At 41.6% G+C, this 21,392-nt stretch overlaps 1 protein-coding gene across 3 annotated transcripts in view; it reads right to left on the bottom strand.

Annotated features, from left to right (window-relative positions):
- The window catches only part of thsd7ba (thrombospondin, type I, domain containing 7Ba), a 196,417-nt gene that overhangs the window by 154,322 nt on the left and 20,703 nt on the right, over positions 1 to 21,392 (bottom strand). The gene's annotated exons all lie outside the window — the stretch shown is intronic.

A 21,392-nucleotide genomic window follows, 5' to 3' on the forward strand; every position in this document is an offset into this window, starting at 1 on the left:
GACAGTGTGTAGATGCAGGGAGGCTTCATCAAGATGCATGACCTCCCGGCAGCGTCCTTTCAATGTATACGCTATTAGCACACATTGGTCCAGATGCATGACTTTGCTGTGATTTATAATCCATTCATCTGCTCTGTCATATTCATTACAGCATTCATCTCAGGGGGGCGGGGGGCGGGGGGGTTTCTGTACATAAAGAAGGGTTGTCGTGTTTCTCAACTTTAGACTTGCTCAAGTTATAAAGAGAAAAAGGGCGACGTCACTCGTGCATCGCGTTGGATGTTGTTTGTGAATTTCACGTAAACCTGCGAGGCTTACAGTGATGGTTTGTCACTGCCTGTGACACATTCTGACAGTGATACCAAAGACAAGAGCGCGGTCCGAGGGTTGCAGCTCCAGGTTTTGTTCTCCTATGACATTCAGTGATTACCTGTCAACCCGGCAGCCAGGCCTGTTCTGAGAGCTCTCACAGAAAAAAACCCACAGTCTATTAACACCTCCTGCCTTTGTGTCCCCATCCTCCTCAGTGGCCCCCTACTCCCTTATTGACCTTCCCAGCTACACCAACCTCAGAAAACCCCAGTGACCCAGACCTTATTTCCCAAGGCGTTTAAGTCCTTTGCCCTACTTTTCCCATTGTGGCTCAAATGAGCTCATCCTTGGAGCCGCTGGCAACGAAGTAAAAGCCAACAAATAGAAAGGAAGAAAGGGGGCTCCTGGTGGATGAAGAAAAATCAATTGGGAACATGCTATTCATTTAATCTGTATTCAATCTCAGCTTTACACTTTGATTACAGTCAGTGTGTGGTACCTCTTAGTGTTTTCTCACCTCTTGAGGATTGCCGCATTCGTTTGATAGTGCTGTAAATCTTGTTCGCTACTGTAAAGCAAACAGCTTTTAAGAAATTAGGATAAATTGTTTGCACAGACGCTTCAGAGACTTTTATGATGAAACTAAAAGTATAATTTGAAGTATCCCCCCGCAGGCTGACACATGTGTGAGGCATGGTAGCGTGGCTCTCGGGATGGTTGGTCGGTTGGTCCACCACTTTGCTTCAGACTGTCTTAAACAATTGTCTGCCAACCTCAATCTATCAGATGCTTCACCTTCCTTGGTTGGTTAACACACCAGGCTTGGTGTTATCCTCCAGTCCCACAGCCAAAAACCCTACGACCCTAGTGTTTGCTCTAGAGACATCGATATGTTGACATCAAAGAATCTGCATGTGAATATGAAGAAAGTAAAGAGACAAGATTTTGGGGCCGGAAGCCTTCAGGTCTCGTTCCTAGTTGCATTGTTTTCAACAGTCCATGTGGAGAGTTAAAGAAGAGGAACACATTGACCGAAATGCATCGGCTATCCGCTTTTTAATTTATCTACATTCATATGCAGATAGCTGTAGTATAGATGAGTTCAAATGTCTTCTGAACCAATTCCAAAAAGTAACACGTACAAAAACTAACACAGAACAGCTTGTGTTTAGAGTGGAGAAATGTTCTACTCATGTGTTTAAAGAAACTAGTCAAACACTAAACCGTGACAAATGAAAGACGTCTTGGCCCAGATATCGTTTCACTGGAAGACCCAAAATAATGGCAGTTGCCCCCAGAGGCTAATTCATCAAAGGGCTCAAAGATTGGTAAAAAAAAAAAAAATCCAACAAGATCCTAACATTATAGCCCAGCTTAGAATATTATATTGACCAGACACTGATATGACGAAATGTAATGTTACTTACAAACTGTACACAGATCACAGCAAAATTTAAATTTATATTTCTTCATGTGCTGCTACCGGGATCATTGTGGGAGGTCCAGACCTGGATGTTTGGCTGATATTTTGAATTTAAATTAGTCAAATTATTATAGCATAAAATTAAGGGAATCTGTTCAAGTTGGTGGATGTTGAACTTTTTCTTACCATTCATTGGTTGTCAAAAAACTTATTTTAGAGCTACGACCATTTCCTGAGTAGCCTTTATAGACTCAAATCTGCCATTTATCATAAACCAGGTTTTCCCCTACACCACAGCAGCCAAACATCAAACACAGCTCATCAGTAAAACAGGCCATATAGTTTGTAACGCTTCCAGAAATCTTTCCCAGACAGGTAAGATGTTGCATGTGGCTGTTTTCTGAAAGAGAGAGGTATCTCTACTCTGCCAGCACCTCAAACAGTCTGGCAGGCCCAGCTGCTGTTCCTGAAGCCAGGGTTGTGAACTCAATCAGCTGCATGTTTATCGTTGTGGTCCCGAACATACTATGGCTCTTTTTGCCTTGCCTCCCCTCCCCCCCCGTGCTGTAGGTGCCCTGGTACGGCCAGTTAAGCGGTCTGACAGGGTCACAGCATTGATAACGGCAAGAGAGAGTTTTAAGTCAGCAGTGCTCACCCAGCCTTCACCACAAAAAGATCAGTTAAATGATTCCATCCATCTGCTCCTGAATATCCGTCTCCCCCCCCCACAGAAACCGGGAATTGGCTTCAAATCCTTTAATCTCTATATTGTGTCATTTTCTTTCTCTTTCTCCGTTTCTGCTATTAAATTATCAGGCCTGGAAGCACACGCGTCTTTAGAAGATTGCTGAATTGCGGTGATTAATTACAAAGCAAATGTGATCAGACAGGGTAAATTTGAAAAAGGGAAAGGAAAAAAAAAAGAAAAAAGGCACCAGGATGTAAATATGGACACTCGGCAGAGAATCTCTTAATCAAATTAGTTACATCAAATACCATTACAGAGGGGAAATCTTTACTTCAGTTACACTTAAGCATATTTTTTAATATGAGTCGCAATCTGCTAAATCCTAAACCATCACATTCACAGCATTTCATGGTAAACGATTAAGATCTGAGGAGAAAGTAAGAAAATCCAAACCAGGGCAAATATGAAGCCGACAGATGTGATAATACACAAGCTGGTGTTATACGCCGCTCAGAGTCATCTCGTCCAGAATCAGAATCGCTGCGGCGTGGGATCGATTGCGGCTCAGCCTCACATGTTTATCAAAACAATCCTGAGTCGGTCAGAGACAGGCGCGCTTTCTCAGAGATAAATTGATGCGCTTCACTGTTAAGAGACCCTGATGTATAACAGCGAGCACCTCCATGTATCAAAGCCGATTTAGACGCATTAAAAGGTGTTTAATTTCATTGTTAGATATTTATGCACCGTTTACTCGCTCACACAGGTCCCTGTTCAAAGTGAATCATTGGGCTTCGGAGGAAAAAGGACGTTAATTGATGCGATGCCTAAAACAAAGATACAGAGCATTGTGTTGTTAGCCACATAAGTCTCAGTGAACACGTTTTAATAAATAATGTATTAAAGGCATGAATGGGATATCAGAGAGTGTTAAATCAGCTCTGAAAAGCAGCAGATCAAAAGCTGTGAGATGCTAAGCCTTTTTCAATTTATTGGTGTGAACATGTTCAATAAGTCTCGGTGGAGAAAAACTAAAAGTGTTAACCGCTGCTTAAGGTGAAAGGACATCTCTCATCCTAATTTTAATTGGTTATGTTTGAGGTACTTCAGCGTCAGTCAAAACAAAGTAACTGCATCCCCTTTAGAAGCCGCAGCAGCATCTGCAAAACAGAGGAAAAAAGGGATTTGCAGAAAAAGAGGCACCGCAAAAAAAAACTAAAAAGTCTCTGCCTTCTGAAGCAGAGCTGGGAAATTATTCCACAAAAGACAGAATGAGAGCGATGGAGAGCTTGAAAGAGAAACAAACCGTTTCTGGATAATCGGATTTGTTTTTGTGTGGCTGTTCCACCTGGCCTCCCAGCCCCTACCTCCCCTTCATTAAAAAAGCTTATAATTAACGCAGCACTGGCTATAATCCTGGTCACTGTGTCTCACTTCTCCTGTTGATAAGAGCGCCTCGTGGGACTGGGGGTAAGCAGGTGAGCGTGTCTGAGTACCAGCTGCTGAGGAACCAGAAGGGATTGTCGCCCAGAGAGGGAGCCATCAGCGTTGGCGAGGGAGCGATGGCGTGACGGCGTCAGGATTAATTTTGAGGAGGCCTGGCTTCTGACGCAGGCTGATAACACGGGTCAGCAGCTCCAGACACACCTGGACCCTGAAGCCACAAGTGTCCTGCTGGAAAATAACTTTTAATGTACCGAGAGCTGTGTGCATTTATCTGTGTGTGTGTGTGTGTGTGTGTGTGTGTGTGTGTGTGTGTGTGTGTGTGTGTGTGTGTGTGTGTAAGTGGGGTAGAGGAGTTGATACCTGCCTGGCATGTAGAAGATGACCACAGATGCTGAAATGGGTAAAAAAAAGAAAAGCCAATTATACAGCAGGTGAAAAATGTGGATGAGAGGGGAACCATGGGTGAAATTAAAATTCTGGTTCTTGTGATAAGAGGTGATGATGTTCTGTTCCTTTGTGAAAGTGGTGGTCTGGGGTTGTGCAAAAAAAAAGTCAAAATGTTCCAGCGTGCCGGAGAAAGGGAGGAGAAGAGAGGAGGTTGTGTGACATGGGAAAACAGAAGAGCTGGAAATAGAGTTTGGGAGTTTGACTTGTGAGATAAAGTAGCTTCTGTGGTTTTCTCAGTAAAAATACTGATATTAATTCAACATACTATTTGTCAAATTCTGCAAATATTGCCTCATGGTCCACTTGCTGTAACTTCTGTGTGTATGCTGAAAAAAACTGGATGACTTGAACAGCCCAACACTGCATCAGCCAATCAGCAACAGGGGTATTCATACTTGTGCGCAGATCTTTAATAAAACATGTGGTACCATCACCTGCTCCACCTCGAGATAATGCCTACTATCAAGGGATGGTACCACAGACTACAGCTAACTCAGAGAAGATAACAAAATAATGAAAGGGCAAAGATTCGCAAAAACATCAGTAAATCGTTTCAACCGGGAGCAGCAAACACACACAACGTTCTCTGTGTGGGCAGCACCGAGTCACGGACACCGGTGGTGCAACTGCAACCGCACATCAGTGTCTGACTGCGTCTTCAAGGGAGGGGTGTATTTGTTTTGAAAATGAATGGACTAGAATATGTTGATCTATTCACTGTCCAATATATGGTGCAACCTGACAACAACAATAACACTGTATGTTCTGTTTGATCCCCAGATGCCAGTTCAAAGCAGCCTTGCATATCAAATATGTAAATTTTACTCTTTGCTCAATATGCAGAATTGCATATTCATAGATCAAGGCGAGATTAAGACATTGCTTATAGTCCCAAACAAAGTCTTTCAACAAAACCACAACAGGTCAACCAGCACAAGCCAGTGCACTGACAGTCCAGACTCGAGCTTGGAGACGTAAGTTCTGACTTCATGATTTGCAGATCCGGAGACAAAGCTTAGTTCATGCAAAAAGAAAAAAAAACGTGTATTCTTAGTGATCAAAAACATTATTATTATCTTTCCCTGTCTCACAGTTTTAAATGTCAGAACATTATGTTCACTTTGTTCACTGACCTTTCCAAACCCATCAACACTGTCAGAGGCACTAATAGCCCAGACATGCACGGCAATGTCACACTGTGCTATCTACATATTCAAAAACAATGAGCCAATGCTACGTGATGAACTACTGTGTTGATTAATGTGCTGAAAATCAATATGCATGTGTGACGTTATCAATCCAGAGCTGTGGGGGGGGGGGGGGGGGGAGAGATGGTAGCAGACAGCGGGGATGCACGTTCGTTTTTTTGATGAAATTGAAAAGGGAACATTCATTTCATTTCTTTGGTTTATCAAAAAAACAGCTTACACAATTAAACGTTTACAAAACCTGCCCACAAGATTCAGCAATTCTTAAACACAAGTTCCAATTTAGGCATGAAACAAAACCAAGACATGTACTGATAGACACAAGTAGCCTCATGTACACACACACACACACAACATGACAAAAATGCTTTTTTAAACCTCTGAAGTATCTGCCATGAAATGGGTCGAGTCTATCTGCACTGCATCGCAGCTCAAAGTTCACATTTTGTGAGACGAGGGGGAAACAAGTTGGCGCTTTGTGCTTTAAGAAGGCACCAGCATTGTGCCGAGTGATAAGGGCTCGGGACAATGGAGGGAAGCTGTGTGAGAGACCGGATGCTGAGTCCGTCGCCATCTGGATTATCAGAGTGCAGCCATGGATAGAGAGGAGAGGAGAGTGGAGAAGATGAGAGAGGAGACCAGCCCGGCATCTGTGACGGAGAATTATGGTTCCGTGTGGAGGGAAGGCACTCAAACGGGCGACTTCCTGTATTGATTGATGGGTGTTCCATGGGATTAAACTTTAACCTCATATTGATCCGGTTCACTTTGCAAGCGTGGATACAGGGGAAGTGCACTGGTCTCATGACAGCCGTTACACCTCCCCACGCTGGTTTCTTGATTTTAAATACTGCTGTAAGGGCCTATTTGTCTGGTTTGTATGCATGAGCCCACAGACAGCAGGCTGGAAATAATAAGGCAAAATGCTGTGGTGGCCGAGACGAATGCATATCTGTGCCGTGGTCGACTCTTTCTGTCAGGTACGAGCAAAGATGAAAAAAAAGTGTTTTATTTACAAACAATGTCTGACCCAGATCTGACAGGCACCCGTGTGCACTGCAAATGAGCCAGCTCTGCGTGCTCGCCAATAAGATAACTGATGTCACTCACAAGTGCTGGCACACGCTGATGAGCAGAAAATGGAGATGATAGAACACAATTTGTCACTCACTGCATGGCTGTTTATGGAGAGTGTAGCATGAAAGGGAGCAAGTACCTACTCTGGGATCGAGTGTGCACACAATGTTTTGGCAGCTGCAATTAGGCTCTTTACTGAGCCCGTGAGCATCTGAGAGAAATAAAAAACTGCCTTCACTGCTCGCAGGCTTTAAAAGAATTTGTGAAGATTATTCTGTGAATGATGGAAACATAATGATAACAGGAGAGGGTGGTGCTCTCGAATTATGGCAACATACACATTAAATCATTTATGCCTCCCTGATGATCGGCTCCGCGGTTCCATACTCACACTTCAGCTACGGCAAAACCTTGCACTTGCAAGAGGAGGTGGATCATGAAAAAATTAAAATGCTATTGGGCTTAAAAAAAACTTAGGTGAACTCAAGTTCAAAGTAACATAGGTCTGATATAATGAGCTATATAGTGAGCTATTAGTAGTAGTAGTAGTAGTAAAATAATTCAGATTAATGGTAAAATATGCATGCTTGTTTTGTTAACACATTGTGAATGGTGACAGAAAACAATATAATGCAGAGAATGGCAGAGATTACACAATTTCTAAAATAATTTTATTTTAGTCATTTTACTCTGAATATACAGACAGGTTTGACCCAACTAGATACAAATAGAAGCTCTGCGTTACACTCCTTTAACGTGCGTCCAAGAAAAAAATTATTGTATGGAGTTTCAATCACAAGCATTGCAAGCTGAGGACACCTAAAACATAATAACAAGAACAGCAATGCTGTGCCTATATTGAATCATGACAGTAATATATGACCATTCAGCTCAGAGTATGAACAGCATATCATAATGTCATGTCCTAGCTGTTCAAAAAGATGGATGTTGAAAAAAATTATATACAGAGAAAATGTATGTTGGATGTGGTTCAGAGGAGGTGGGAAGTGGTTTTACTTCTGCATTACAGACCTTTTCAATCTCCCACCAGTCTTAATGTGCAAAGTGCGAGGGCTTGACAGGCAGCTGTCAGCCTTTTCTTTAAAAACTGAGCAAGAGATAAGCTATTTCTATAATAACATTGTAGAGTGGTTCAAGAAAAAAAAGTAGCTATGGCCTTAGATGTGAATTATGGAAAATGATTTTGAATGAAATGTTAACTTGGTGGCTGATTGAAACAGTTATTCAGTACAAATAACACTGGGAGCACCTTCAGATGTGGTGGGTGCACAAAAGAAGAGCTAGCATCTTTTATGCGTGGGTATTCACAAGCCCCCATAGTCAGACCTTATGACAAACATGACATTACAGAGTGAACGAGAGTTATGTTCTCCGTATTGTGTTCACCATCAAAGTCCATTATCAAGATCAATACTAACAGGCCTGTATTGAGTTTCACGATCCTTGTGCCCATTGGTTGGTTGCAGCTGGATGATATGATTCTGTCACCAACCGTAGTTTCCTGTTCGTTTAAACGTGTACAGTCATAATGAGTAATAATAGGGGGGATAAAGGGAAATCAATAACTTGTCGATTCTTGTGAGCAGGGTGAACATCTAGACTGCTGAACAGTTGAAACCAAATGGCATCCAAAAGAAAGGGCTGTGTTCTTTGCCTCGCTCTCCCTCTTTCTCCCACACAAACACATTGACTGACTATCAGTAGCACCGGGAAAAATCCTCCCCGTTTTGGTAACAGTAAAAATATCCATTAAGATTGTACTGTTTTCAGCAGACAAGCAAGATGCAGCATGAACTCGGAAGGTACCGCTTTTGCTCTGCGCATTCATGAAACAAGCAACCCCAGTAAAAAGAATTAACAAATCCTCTACCGGTCATTATTATTTAAACAAACACATAGAATGTTCTTGAAAAACATAAATCTACAGACCGGGATGAAAATAGCACTAAGAACATTTTTACTACAAATAATGTCTAATTGAGAGCCACTGCTTGTTGCCCATTTTTACCCAACATAATAAAACAGAGTTTTAATTAAATATGTATACGGGAAGAAACTAGAGTCAACATACTCATCAGAGCCGAACAGGGAAATTTTATTATCTGTAATAAAAACAAAAACAGCGTGTTCCTCTGACTCTGCAGCATATTAACATGGCTGAAATATATACAGTGCTTTAATAGTTCCTGTTTTTTCACAACAGAGGATTGTGGAGGCAGTTGCAGCCAGTATACATTCCTGATCAAGATTATTACAGAGGCCCCTGAGGACAGAGTCCATACAAAAGAGAAAGCACAAACATTAAGGTAAATGTGCCTTTAAATCCAGGAATGCTACAAATATGAAATTACATAAACAGGGAGAACCACAAGTTGAATTCCTCCAGGATGCTACGGGGAGTGGTGGGTTTAAAAACTGATCTCACCGGGATGATGGCAGACAATGACCAATGGGGAATCAAAGGAGCTGGACTGGAAGCTGCCGAGGTGACACGGCAATCTCCACCCGAAGGCTGAGCCGCTTTCCAGATCGGCATTATCTGGATAAACTGGCCATGTCTTACAAACCTAAATTGCCATTTTCTTCCTCTGAAAATAAATTGTTAAGTTAGGTAAATAACTCCTGATTGGTGGGCAGAAGAATTTGTAATGCTGCTGCTTATCTAAATTGAATCAATCAATCAACCCTTAATGTCTGTGCTTTCTCTCTCGTACATGTGTTCTGTTGTTAGGGGCCACCATAGGTTAGGATTTAAAAAGGATACACCAATTCTGGTCCAAATCAGGCCACTCTTTCTTTCCTCTCTCTTGCGCTGTACATCATGTTATAAAAATAGCACCATTTGTGTTTGTTGTAGAGATTTGTACAAGGACAATAAGACACACAAAGAAAGGTTTGCTTTCTTAACCAGTTAATTCACTACACTGCCAAGTCAGAGAGCGTCAAATACCACAGAAAATCAAACGTTTTCAGCAAGGAAACATGTAAAAGTGACCAGGTTTTAATACCAGGCTGGAAAAATACTAAATTTAAAGCCACTATCATTGACTTTCTATTGGAATGCTACTTTAATACAACCTTTAATTCTTCATTTCATTTAATAAGTATGTTAGTATTGATTTAACAAGTTATTGTGATGTTATAGGGATGAAAACCTAAATCATCCTGTGGCTCCTGGCTGCTTTCATTATCCCATACAGGGATTTTAATAATTGATTGTGTATTAGCGGAAGCTTAACCTTTATGGAAGACACCCTGCACCACTAAGCCACATTATCTTTAAATAAGATCCATTCCTTGCCAACAACAATCTACAGTTTCTTCGACTAAAGACACAGCCTGCCACTGAGCTGCATGACTGCAGCACATCTCTAAAACAGCATTAAAATTCATACCTCATTTGAACCTCATTTACGGTGTCCCACAGGTTTGAAGCAGATCTAAATACGTTTCTATTAAAACCAGAAGATAAAGAGGATAGAACCATTTTTCAACAAAATGTAAACTGGAAATGTGTAATCTGCAATTACAGAAATGATCCTAGGTATTCCGCGAGGAACACAAAGGAGGATCATTAGACAGCTTTCCCACACTCTTGCTTTCTGGGTTCTGGGCTCAAGATATATTTATCTGAATTACATCCTGGAAAGTTAGTAGAGTATAAGGACCCACTCTCACATCACGTGTCTGACATAAACTGAAAGGTTCATAGCATTCCAGTTTGATGAGGGGGCGCAATTAGACATTTTATGTAGACATATACATTACATGTTAAAGATTTCAGCCCTTTAGTAAAAAGACTAAAATATTTCCTGATTTTTAAATGTTTACATCCGTCAAGGACATTGTTTTTCCACCCCCCCATTGGTTGTTTGCATGGTTGGTTGGATTTCTCAGCAGCATCCGGCGAAAACTACTGAAAGAATTTCAATGAAAAGGTGAAAGGATGGGACATGGGCCAAGAAAAACCCATTAAATTGTAACATGCATCTGGATAAGAGGGCGGATCCAGGTATTTTCGGTCACTATCTTTAACATTGTGAGATGTTTTTTGACATTTTTACTATAGTCTCAGGGAATCATACATGAATCTTGATTACTGAAGATAAAAACATATTTAGGAGCCTGTTATTCGAGTGTGGGCAATTTGCTGCAGCTTGATTGAATTTAAGGAGACTGTTGGGCCTTGGTGGAGGTTTGTGCTCTACTGAGTCCCATTCCCGATATGAAAGTAGCACTGTGCACCTTCGCCTGCTTTTGTCAGATAAAGGCAACAAAGGACTTGAGCTGAAGTAACATCTGGCAATGTCGACATCTGGTAATGTCAACCTTCATGATACAACTCCTCGAGAGACAACAGGTCAATGGCAAAAGTTACAGCTTACTCCTGTGGTAACAGTTGCAAATTGGGCCGAGTTTATCATCTTAGATTCCCTCTAAGGGACCATGCTGAAAGTGAAAGAAGGACTGAAAATGCTTCCACCTCAGACTCAGAAATAAGAAGCAACCTGCAGCATCAGCAGCAGCACAGCATGACTTAGGACATGAATCTATACAAACACAGAAACATTTTCATCTCCAGTTTGACTGACCAGGACGCCCCAGCACCGCATAAATCATTCACAGCTCCTGCTTTACAGTACAACCCAAGAATTTAAAAGCACTGTCTTGGAAGTAAGTGTTGTTGCACAGAGAGGCTCCTCATGCCAGTGAGACAAGAAAGAATCAGCTGCAGATGGCCAACAACTATTCCTGCAATGACTGTACCAATGCGCAATAGCACTGTGACTCTCTGATCTCGTGTCAATGATCCATGGAATCTTTCTGAAACCTCAGACATGAGGGGAGCTTGGAGGATAACGCACGGAGCTTTGAGCTGTGAGCAGCAAGATGAACGGCTATGTCACTGCTGGGGATGACTGTCTTCAGAGCTTTAAAACACTGTGTGAAGAGCAAGATAACAGAAATAACAAACTTTTTGGGGAAATCTGTGGAAGTAAATATATGACAGCAAATACCTACAGTGTATGTGCATTGAGTTCCATCAGCACTGTCTCCATAACCTGAGATGTGGCTGTTGAGTGCAGCAGTTTATTGGTACTCGACAGACAGACATTCTAAGTATCTGAATTTCCCTGCTAACAATCAGTCAAATGTATCTAATCTGCTGGTCTATATTAAAGCCTGGAAAATAGGCAAACAATATCATTTTTATTGTGACTTGTTATACAGTTATTTTATATTGTCAATTTTGAAGATGGATGAATCCATTTCTACCTAATCTACACTTTAATCAAATGTTTCATACTAAATGTATTCACGCAATATGGTGGTATGCAGGAAGAAGGTCCCTGGTTCGAATCCCTGTCTGTGTGGACTTCACATGTTCACCAAGCAGTATAGATAATGAATGGATGAACTTTATTCACTACGTCCCTAGAACTCTCCCAAATGAACAATTTTAGCCATTTTAAAGTAAATGTAAAATGTCTGAAATTTAAAAATGCTATTTCTTTACTTTTTAAATATCTTCTATAGTAAGTAAAGGCAAATAAAAAAATTAATAGTTGGATTCTATTTGCATTCAAATCAATAGGCTACAGAAAAACCAAACAGAAAAGTGATCTGTGAACAGATTTGCAAAGAACAGGCAGACAGAGACAGTTAGCTTATAATTACATTAGATAGTTAGATATATGCTTCCTGCTGAGCTTCCATTTTCCGCTCCTGATAACCCAAATTAGTGTCTGTATTTCTTAACATTCCCTGTTGTTTGTTCTCTTAATTGTGAGTCAGCAATTTGCCCGACGACTACAGCTCTGCACTGCTCACCTTTCAGAGAGTGTAATTAATATTCCCCTCATTAATAAAGTTTAACTTCTCCACCTGCGACCCATCCGCTATTAATCAGAGTGTTAGTTTTTATGAGCCGACCTTCCCAATCTGTGGTGCCTGCACATATAACTGTTATCACTACAGTCCATGTGCAAGCTATGTTTACCAGAGTTAGTTAGCAAGTAACGTTAGCAAGCAGCTGGTGACTCAATTCAATGACTAATAAAAGTATATTTAAATCTGTCCTTAAGTTACCTAAGACCCAGGTGTCTTCTATGGGCCTACTCAGGTTTGATGAAGCCGATGCAACGACCCCTGGTGGTCGCTCTGTAATTTGTGCATTGCATGACATATTTGCGAGCGCAGTGACTGAGGGGATAGATGATCGGGCGTTATCCAAGCCTCATGCCGAGTGATGGTAACTGTCGTAACAGCATGAAATGACGTATTCGATTGTCCGTGTTCAGATCAGTTTGCCAAGAAATAGTTTAAAATAACTAAATAAAAAACATATATACAAAATCCCTTTCATCCCTGTGACGTTTCCAACCACAGTTTCTTCTTATCGTCCCCCGCAACATCCAACGTTAGCCCCATGTAAAACCTCACATCAGCCGGATATGGCTGGAGAGGAGTCGAAATGTCGCTAGGTGTGTTGTGTATAGGTTCTGACAGGGGCTGTGCATCAGCAGAGCACTCAGTCTGACCTTCCCTGCTGTTGAGCCCATTACGCTTCAATTAACGACAGTGGCCTGCTGCGACCAGAAGGAACAGCTGCTGGGCCCACATGGTGGTAATTCAATGAGAGACCCAGACAGGGGGGGGACTCAAAACTTGATCTACCAATCAGACACACCTATGCACAAGGGGATACTAATTTATTCTGCTGTACGGGGCATTGAGATGGAGGATCGAGAGCCGTGACCTGGACGCCATGAGGATCGCACAGTATGTGTGAGCTGGTTGGAAATATTGCTGAGCTCCGCCATATGGGTAATTTGATTTCACATGCAACCAAAAAAAAAATCAGATTAGTGCCTTTGCTCTCAGCTAATGGTTACTCAAAGTCCACATGGAAGCACTGCAGAGATACTTTTCAGTTTTGATTTTATAACCCTCAGAGTGGATGATTGAGCTCCAGAGTTGAATTTTAACCTTACACTGTAGTAAAGGTTGTCAAAGTCAGAAGTGTTCAATACGACATAACTCAAGACAACCTCAAGCTATTATGGCACAGTCTTGTATGAGGGCTGCACAATTTCCTTCTTCTTCTTCTTCTGTGATTTATTTTCTAAAGCTAATTATTCTGCTGCAATTGAATAGGGGATATCAGCTTAATCAAAACAAGCGCTCCTACTTTCTCCCAAATAACTAATGCAATCCATAATGCTACATTATCTTTGCTGTCTCCCTCAGCCAATGACAGCGTGGCGTTACCCGACGATGCAGAGTAACACAAAGCCGGCAGTGAAATAGAGTGTGAGAGAGAAAAGTTTGTCTTAAGGATAACAGGACATTTTTATAATCGAAATGAATCCAAATGAAACTCCCTCAGATAACGAGAGGGAAGTGACCTCAATTCGTGATTCTCGTTTTCCAGACATTTGCATCTCTGTATAATGTTATAATTGTTGATTATTAACATTAATGTCATCCACAACTGCTAAAATATCTGTATAAGGTGTAGTTGTGTCAAATTAATAAATACAGTTGATTGACACACAGGTTTCACAGCAAGACGTCACTGAATAGTTTCCCAACATGGAACCGAACTGTGGACCACACTGCTGTTCTGCAAGTACATTCACTTAAAACGTGAGTTTCATTGAGATGGGAGAAGAATGACATTTCAAATGATTATTCAACACATTCATGTCTGGCGAGATAACCAAATCATAAACCATGAGTCATATTTTGCACACTTATCTGTCACCCTGGGGAGAACTCAGAGAGCCAGATTAGAGGGTCCATAGAGTGTGTGCGACAGTTGTACTGTGAGAGAAATGAAAGGTGAGATAATCGATAATCTTTACACGTATTTCCTTTGAATAATGGAAGTAAAAGACATGTATCTATCACACACAATCAACTCGCGGTGCAAAAAGTCACCTTGAAACTTTGCGCTCGGGACGCAAGGCTCCACCAATTCCTGACAATGCAATTAACATGAAAAATGTGAAACAATTTGTTTGTGTAGACAATGTTTCCCAAACTCCACTAACAACGTCCACACCTTATCTGTAACTTCACCTGGAGTCTATGGAGAGTGTAATTACACCGGGACCCGCCAGCCTGGGACACACCGCGGCAGGGCCTGATTGGATCTCACCTTGACTTGACCTCTCGGACCCGGGGGTGACTGCCCCGCCTCTCTATAGCTCTCAACGAGGAACGATGCATTACCTAATCAACTGATAAAAACTCCAGATAAAAGTCTCCTGATCCTATTAGGGCTGGACATAACTCTCCACTCTCTGCTGTCAGTTTTACTCTTGTTAAGGCCGTAGTGTAGCGTCGAGTAGCGCTGCTAAGAGCGTTGGCCTCTTAATGAGCAACATTTTTGAAAGCAGAGTCAGCAGAACTCGCTCAGAGGGCAGGCAGATGCAGAAATGAAACTTTGTTAATCTTATCAGTGTTGTCTGCGTCACCTGAGGGGGAAAAAATGCATGTCTGGATACATTGCTACAGATAAAAATGGAAAAACTTATTAGATGTAGACAGTTCATTCATGAGCTTTCACTTGTTAGTGCTTTTGTAGTTTGTCACCCCTACATATTACATTTTTTACAAAACTACTGGACACCACTGCAAGGCGAGAAGTGGCTGATTGTAAAAAACAGTGTGTAGGAAAAACACATCTGCACACTTCTCAAATCTCAAACACCAAGAGCCTCGTCAGAGCGGCTGCTCAATGAAAAACGTACGCATATTTAGGGAACTGATATCTATGAGTGAGTGGAATTTGGTGCAGCCGTTCTAGTTGTGAATGTTGTTGTCATCAATCTGTCTGTGAGCAGTGTGTAACGAAGAAACAAACAATTAGTTTGAGGGAAAACAGCGCCTTTGCGTCACCGTTAGCGGATGCGTCCTTGTTAGGAAGATACAGGTGAATGCGCTCTGGGGAACTTTACCAACATGAGACTCATCTGTCTGACAACAGACGACATTACAGCGATGGGACCGTCTTTGTCTCTTTGAATCTTCTAATTTACTCAGACCTTCAGAGTGTTAAGACGGCTCCTTCCCAACTGTCACATTTGAATAAACAAATCTGAAAGAGGAAATGGAGTCTTGGATCAACACTCACTAACCGAAAACCACTGCACTGAATAATGCATTCCTCATCACAACAATGTGCCACTAAGACATGTGAGTAGGGAGCACTGCTGTGAATTAGATGGTAATTGAAAACTTGACAAGTAACACTGCTCTCAGTCTGACAGAGACACCACGGAAATACAGAAACTGTAGGTTGTTAACACACAACAGCAGAAATAAGTTGTGTGGCCACATTAGAAACATTAACATGGATACCAATATCCAAATACCAACCCAGTTAAGACAATAGACTCAATAAACAACCATTTTCTAATTACTTAAACCCAAATAAGGTCATACTTGGAATAAGCAATAATCTAAAAAAGATGTGGAGTGTGCTGACCTGAAGGCCTTTGCAAATTAACGGCTTAAAAATGCTAATAATTTCCGAACGCTTACAGATCTGAAATGTTTTTTAAGACAAAACAACTGTGAGCAATGGCTAAAGATAAATATAGTAGATACAATAATTCAACATATAAACTGTACATCAGCCTCGATGGAGACGGAAGTGGTTCTTCCACTACTATTGCGAACAACGTGCCTTGGTCCGAAAAAGTTTACGAATTAATTGCACGAATAAATCCTATCTAGTGTGCAAAGGTCTTTAGTTGTATATTTCTTAATCATATTATAATGTCCTAATAGAGTTTTCAATACAAACTCACATTTTTGGGGTTGTGGGAGAAACTGTAGTTATATTAAATGTTTTAAGGAAAAAGGATATGATAAAGTTCATGGATTGGCACAAAGATCACCCTGGTGATATGTTCAAAAAGGTCACAGGAACATGATAAGTTTGACATAGTGTACGTTGTGTTGACATGAGTCATATCAGACGATGCTCTGTAACATACAAAGACTCGTGTCACATCCTAATCTGAGGATTGTGTTATTCAGAGTGATGTCAATAGTTAGATTGCTGGTGTCCATGTAAACACAGTCAACGTTCTGTGTGTTTTAAAACAACAAATACTTAAGACTGTGCCTCTCTTTCTAACCAAAGCTTCACAGATATAAGGAGAGATAAAAGAGTGAGATGAATGCTCACAAAGAATATATAAAAAAAAGACACCTATATAAGTTCCACTGCTACAAAATAAGACTTAAATAAATAAGGTTTACAGAGAGACAAGGAATCTCTCTCCTGATCTCTGACAAGATACTGTTTAAGATCTTTGGCGCCTTGACTGCAAAATGCCGTCGATCGTTCTGTCTCCATCACGACCCCCGTGGCAGCGGCCGACAAGAGATCAGCAGACTTCAGGCTGCAAACTGAAATCTAAAAACAGAAGGTGCTGAGTAGATGCAATACCTGGACATCTTAAAATTTGATTCTACAAAACAAAAACAATCCAGCAAAGATGAAATATGGAAAAATATGCTGCTAGGGGTTTGTCAAAGAGGCAAAATTCGAATTTTGTTGTTTCATCTCTACAAAGTTTCCATCATATTTAATTGCGCGAGTGATGAAAAGGACAGTTCCACCTAAATTGGTTCATAGCCTCATTATTTCAGTTCAGCTTCCCCTTTGTTTCTCTTAATATAATGTTATTTTACAAGAAAAATGATATAATGAAAGAGTATTACACTTGAAACTCTTTCAGAGAAATCCAGCACACTAATACTACAGAGCTCTGACACAAATACAGCTCGTGCCCAATGAAAGCAGAGCAACTAAAGAAAAAAACAAACACAAGATGAACCATAGATCAGAAAAACACACTGGGTGATCTGGGTGTGATATTATGGAAATGATGCTGCTGTACACATAAACATGCAATTAAACTGAGAGCAGCTGACATTCATTAAACATGAGCTTCTCTGAGAATAACTCCGCTCCACGGTTCCCGAAGCCCGGATTAGCTGTTGAAGTCTTTGTGCATAATGTCCTTGAGCAGCTTTTTGAGACATAAAGACCACAGGAACAAGGAGCAGTTATATAATGATAACTATACTGTTTACATGCGGCGTGTTATCCTGCATCATATTCATTTAATTTACAGTGAAGCCATCAAATGATGAGGTGTCTCGACACGATTGCTTTCAAGCAGCTTTTTTCTCGGCTATTCCGTTAAGTATCTGTCTGACTCCGTTGCGGAGCCTCGACTCGTGACCCCCGTTCGTCTTTGCTGACACAGTCATCCATGTCTGGCATTGTGCTGACTCGTCTGAGACTGTCCCCCCACCCCCACCCCTGACATGTTAAATAATTCCGTGACAGCGATTCAGGAGTCAACTATCTGGGACCTTTTTGAGCTCTGTTCCACTGGTGATGATCTGAAATGATACAAACAAACATATGCAGCTGCCTTCCCCGCAAACTACCCGGGCTACTTCACAGATCAATTAAGCGAAAAAAAGCTATTTGAACAATTTGAGTCATAATTATTTTAAAACACCCACTGAGCCTCAACACTTCCCATCCAATCTGCATGCTCAAAGGTTACTAGAGCCCTGTTGCACAGTTTTCTTTGTCTTAATTTTTTAGTTAAGATGCATAAAATATAAAATCTTTGCCTCAGCTCCAAAGTTATATTCGGGAGAAATTTGCTGATAACACAGTCCCGCTGAATAAATGCCCACTAATAAAGTGTAATCTGGCAGAATGACTCTTAACTGAGAAGATATATCGTCACAAATGGTCTTCCATTCTGAAATCCGGCACTATTGATAGAAAACCCTTTGGGACGATAGGAGACATTGATAACAATTTAAAAGAATATTTAACCTTTCACTCCAAAAGGTGTAATTGTTGCTCTATCAACTTGTGGGTGGGAAGATGCTGCGTGACATATGGACTCGCAGCGTGAGTGCTCTATCTCCTTTGTTGGGGCGAGGCGCTTATCTGATTGTGCCTCCCGGATAAGAGAGGAAGGAGAAAGGCAACGATGAAAGTGGGACTTTATTGAACACTCCGTCTCTGCAGAGAGAGCCCTGGGCTGGCTCACTTTGGGAAAGCACGAGGCCTCACCACGGCCAAACGCAATCAAATGTTTTGAGGGCTGACAGGTCCAATCAGTCAGCGACTGGTTGCTGCTCACCTCTTGGGTTCAGCTTAGGAGTTAAGCTTCTGGTTTAAGACTGTCACAGATGCAGAGGCAGAACATTGTTGGAGAACAGGATAAAATTGGAAAGACAATGTTTCGCCTACTTTGTCTCGATCTTCACGTTCCTGACGGCACCCGTTTGTTATTCCATTATAAAAATTGCAGTGTTCCATCATTCCAACAGGACAATATTCTTGTAATACAGCAAGTACAAGCACATGCATGATATTAATCATATATAGAGGCCATGAATACTGATTTATGTAGTGAAATCTATCTTTATTGAAATTCAAAGCAGCTAATAGAGATTCTTACGGCTGATACTGTTCCAGATAAAGCCCATAAAGGCATTTTGTCAATGTGTTTGCTTAAGAAAATCCTATAGTCCAAGAGGTAACACGTCCAAAAGAGCCAAATGTGAAATACAGTACAGATCAACAGGGCATTATTCAATCTTTACAGAACTGGAGCAAATGCAGTTTGAGGTGCTTTCACCGCAGCTTATTGAAAATCCTTTCCTTCAGTTTGGTTCAGCTGCAAGGTGTCTTACCGCCTCATGTATCGCCAAATACTACAGGATGTGCACTGGAATGGTGAAACATGCGAGTCTCCATCCGCTTTTGAAAAGACCTGTGATACAGCTCAATGGAAGTGAGAATGCTATCCAAAAAAAAAAATACTACAGGAAAGTAATTGAGCCTGAACAATTTGCTGCATAGTGACAGTGCTGTATGTTTCCTGCCAAAGCTCAAAGCCTCATCGTCAAAACGTTGATGAGTAAGGTTCATTATTATTGAACAATGTAATCCCACACAACCCAAATACTGTACAGACTTGAGACAGAAGGTATTGGTGGGATCACACCCTGCTGAATGCCACTGATGAGAGGAGTAACATACAGTGTATGAACGACAGGTGGCAAAGGAGACGCGTGGTGAGGGGTCTCAATGCCGTGGGGAAAGACTGGCACTCCAGACGGGCGGTGGGGTTAACTACATTCTTAGTGGACAAATCAACACACCCAGAGGAGGCACACCTGAGGCACCAGAGAAACACAACAGCCACCTCCTGTTGGACCTGCAGTACAGATAGAGCTCTGCACACAGTCGCCCAGAGAACATTTCGCTATTTCACTCTTTATTATGCACAGGGCCACACTTGCCCCTTCACTTCTGACCTGAGACACTACAGCCCTTTTTCAGACATGACCGGTGGGTAAAACCCGGAGAATTGGCTACGGAGATTACCGGCAGTTTGCCTCATTCACACATGCACAACGCAGCGGGAGGTTCTCTGTACAGACGCTCACAACAGCAACAATTCCTCCACATTATTCAGGCGAGAGACGAAGCAGCCGGGAAGCAGCAGGCAGAGGCAGGAAGTGACGTATTTACTCCGCTGCGGATTTTCTTGACAACACACAGACACGGGTGTCTGCTCTTATAACCCCAAACTCTGTCGGTGTCTTCTATGTGTGTGTCACTGCTTTTTCACCCGGAGATGTTTGTTTTCTTTTTGTTTTTTTTATTTTTGTGTCTGTTGCGTGTTACAAGCGTCATCCACAGTCAGTAACAATAAGCCTGTTGTCTTTTAAATACATATTTTATGTTAACATGACATGGACCACGAGACATGTACATTCACACTTTATGTAGGAATAATAAATTACTGCAGGCCATCTTAATATGGGATCAAACCAGCCGCACTGCCCATCGATATGTTGACACTCTAAACAACAAGTACTCAGTAGTCATTATTACATTATTACACAAGTACTCAGTACTCATGAGTAGTACATCTTCAAAACCTGTCCTTCATTTCGCTCTCAGCTACATGCCTGTTAAGTATCATGAGTGTGGCGGAGACAAAATCTGTCCACAGGCACATAAACACCTGCCACAGTACTCAAAACTGTCTCTGTGGTAGTTCGGCAGCAGCAGGTGTCTCCAGCACCACATTTTGCCATAATGACACACAAACGTGCGCACGCACACGCACACACACACACACACACACAGTGAAAACAATACCGTCCACAATATGGCGGCAGGTAATAAATAACACTGATGGCTTAGTTTGTTCATCAGGTTACATGCAGATGCTCCATCTGTCAGTTATAGTAAACCAACAAATCAATGGACGAACTAATCTAGATTCACATACCATCTGTGGCTTCAACGTGACTGCCTGAATTTCCCCCTGCTCGCCTACGACAGTGATAAAACCCAGTCTATCCTCAGAGACAGTGGCACAAAGAACTAACGATTTCCCGCTACGCTTCATCCACCTCTGACTGCAACGTTAAGACAGGAACTTGAAAGAGCTGCAACAAAATAGTTCACTGTGCATGCAAAAAACGCAAGGAGTTTCAAACTGACACATTATATAACGTGTCTGATCAACAGTAAGCCAGGCTTTGGTACGTCTTTTGTACGGTATGGGAAAGAGTCATCGTTCTTTTTACACTACTGTATGAGAGATAGACCTGATGCAAAGTGGTGAACAATTAGGTTCGGCACAGTAACTGCATTGGCTGAGAGAAATTGCATTGCATTGCGATCGCGATG

The sequence above is a fragment of the Hippoglossus hippoglossus genome, chromosome 21 (genome assembly GCF_009819705.1).
Source record: "Hippoglossus hippoglossus isolate fHipHip1 chromosome 21, fHipHip1.pri, whole genome shotgun sequence".
NCBI classification, from domain to species: Eukaryota; Metazoa; Chordata; class Actinopteri; order Pleuronectiformes; family Pleuronectidae; genus Hippoglossus; species Hippoglossus hippoglossus.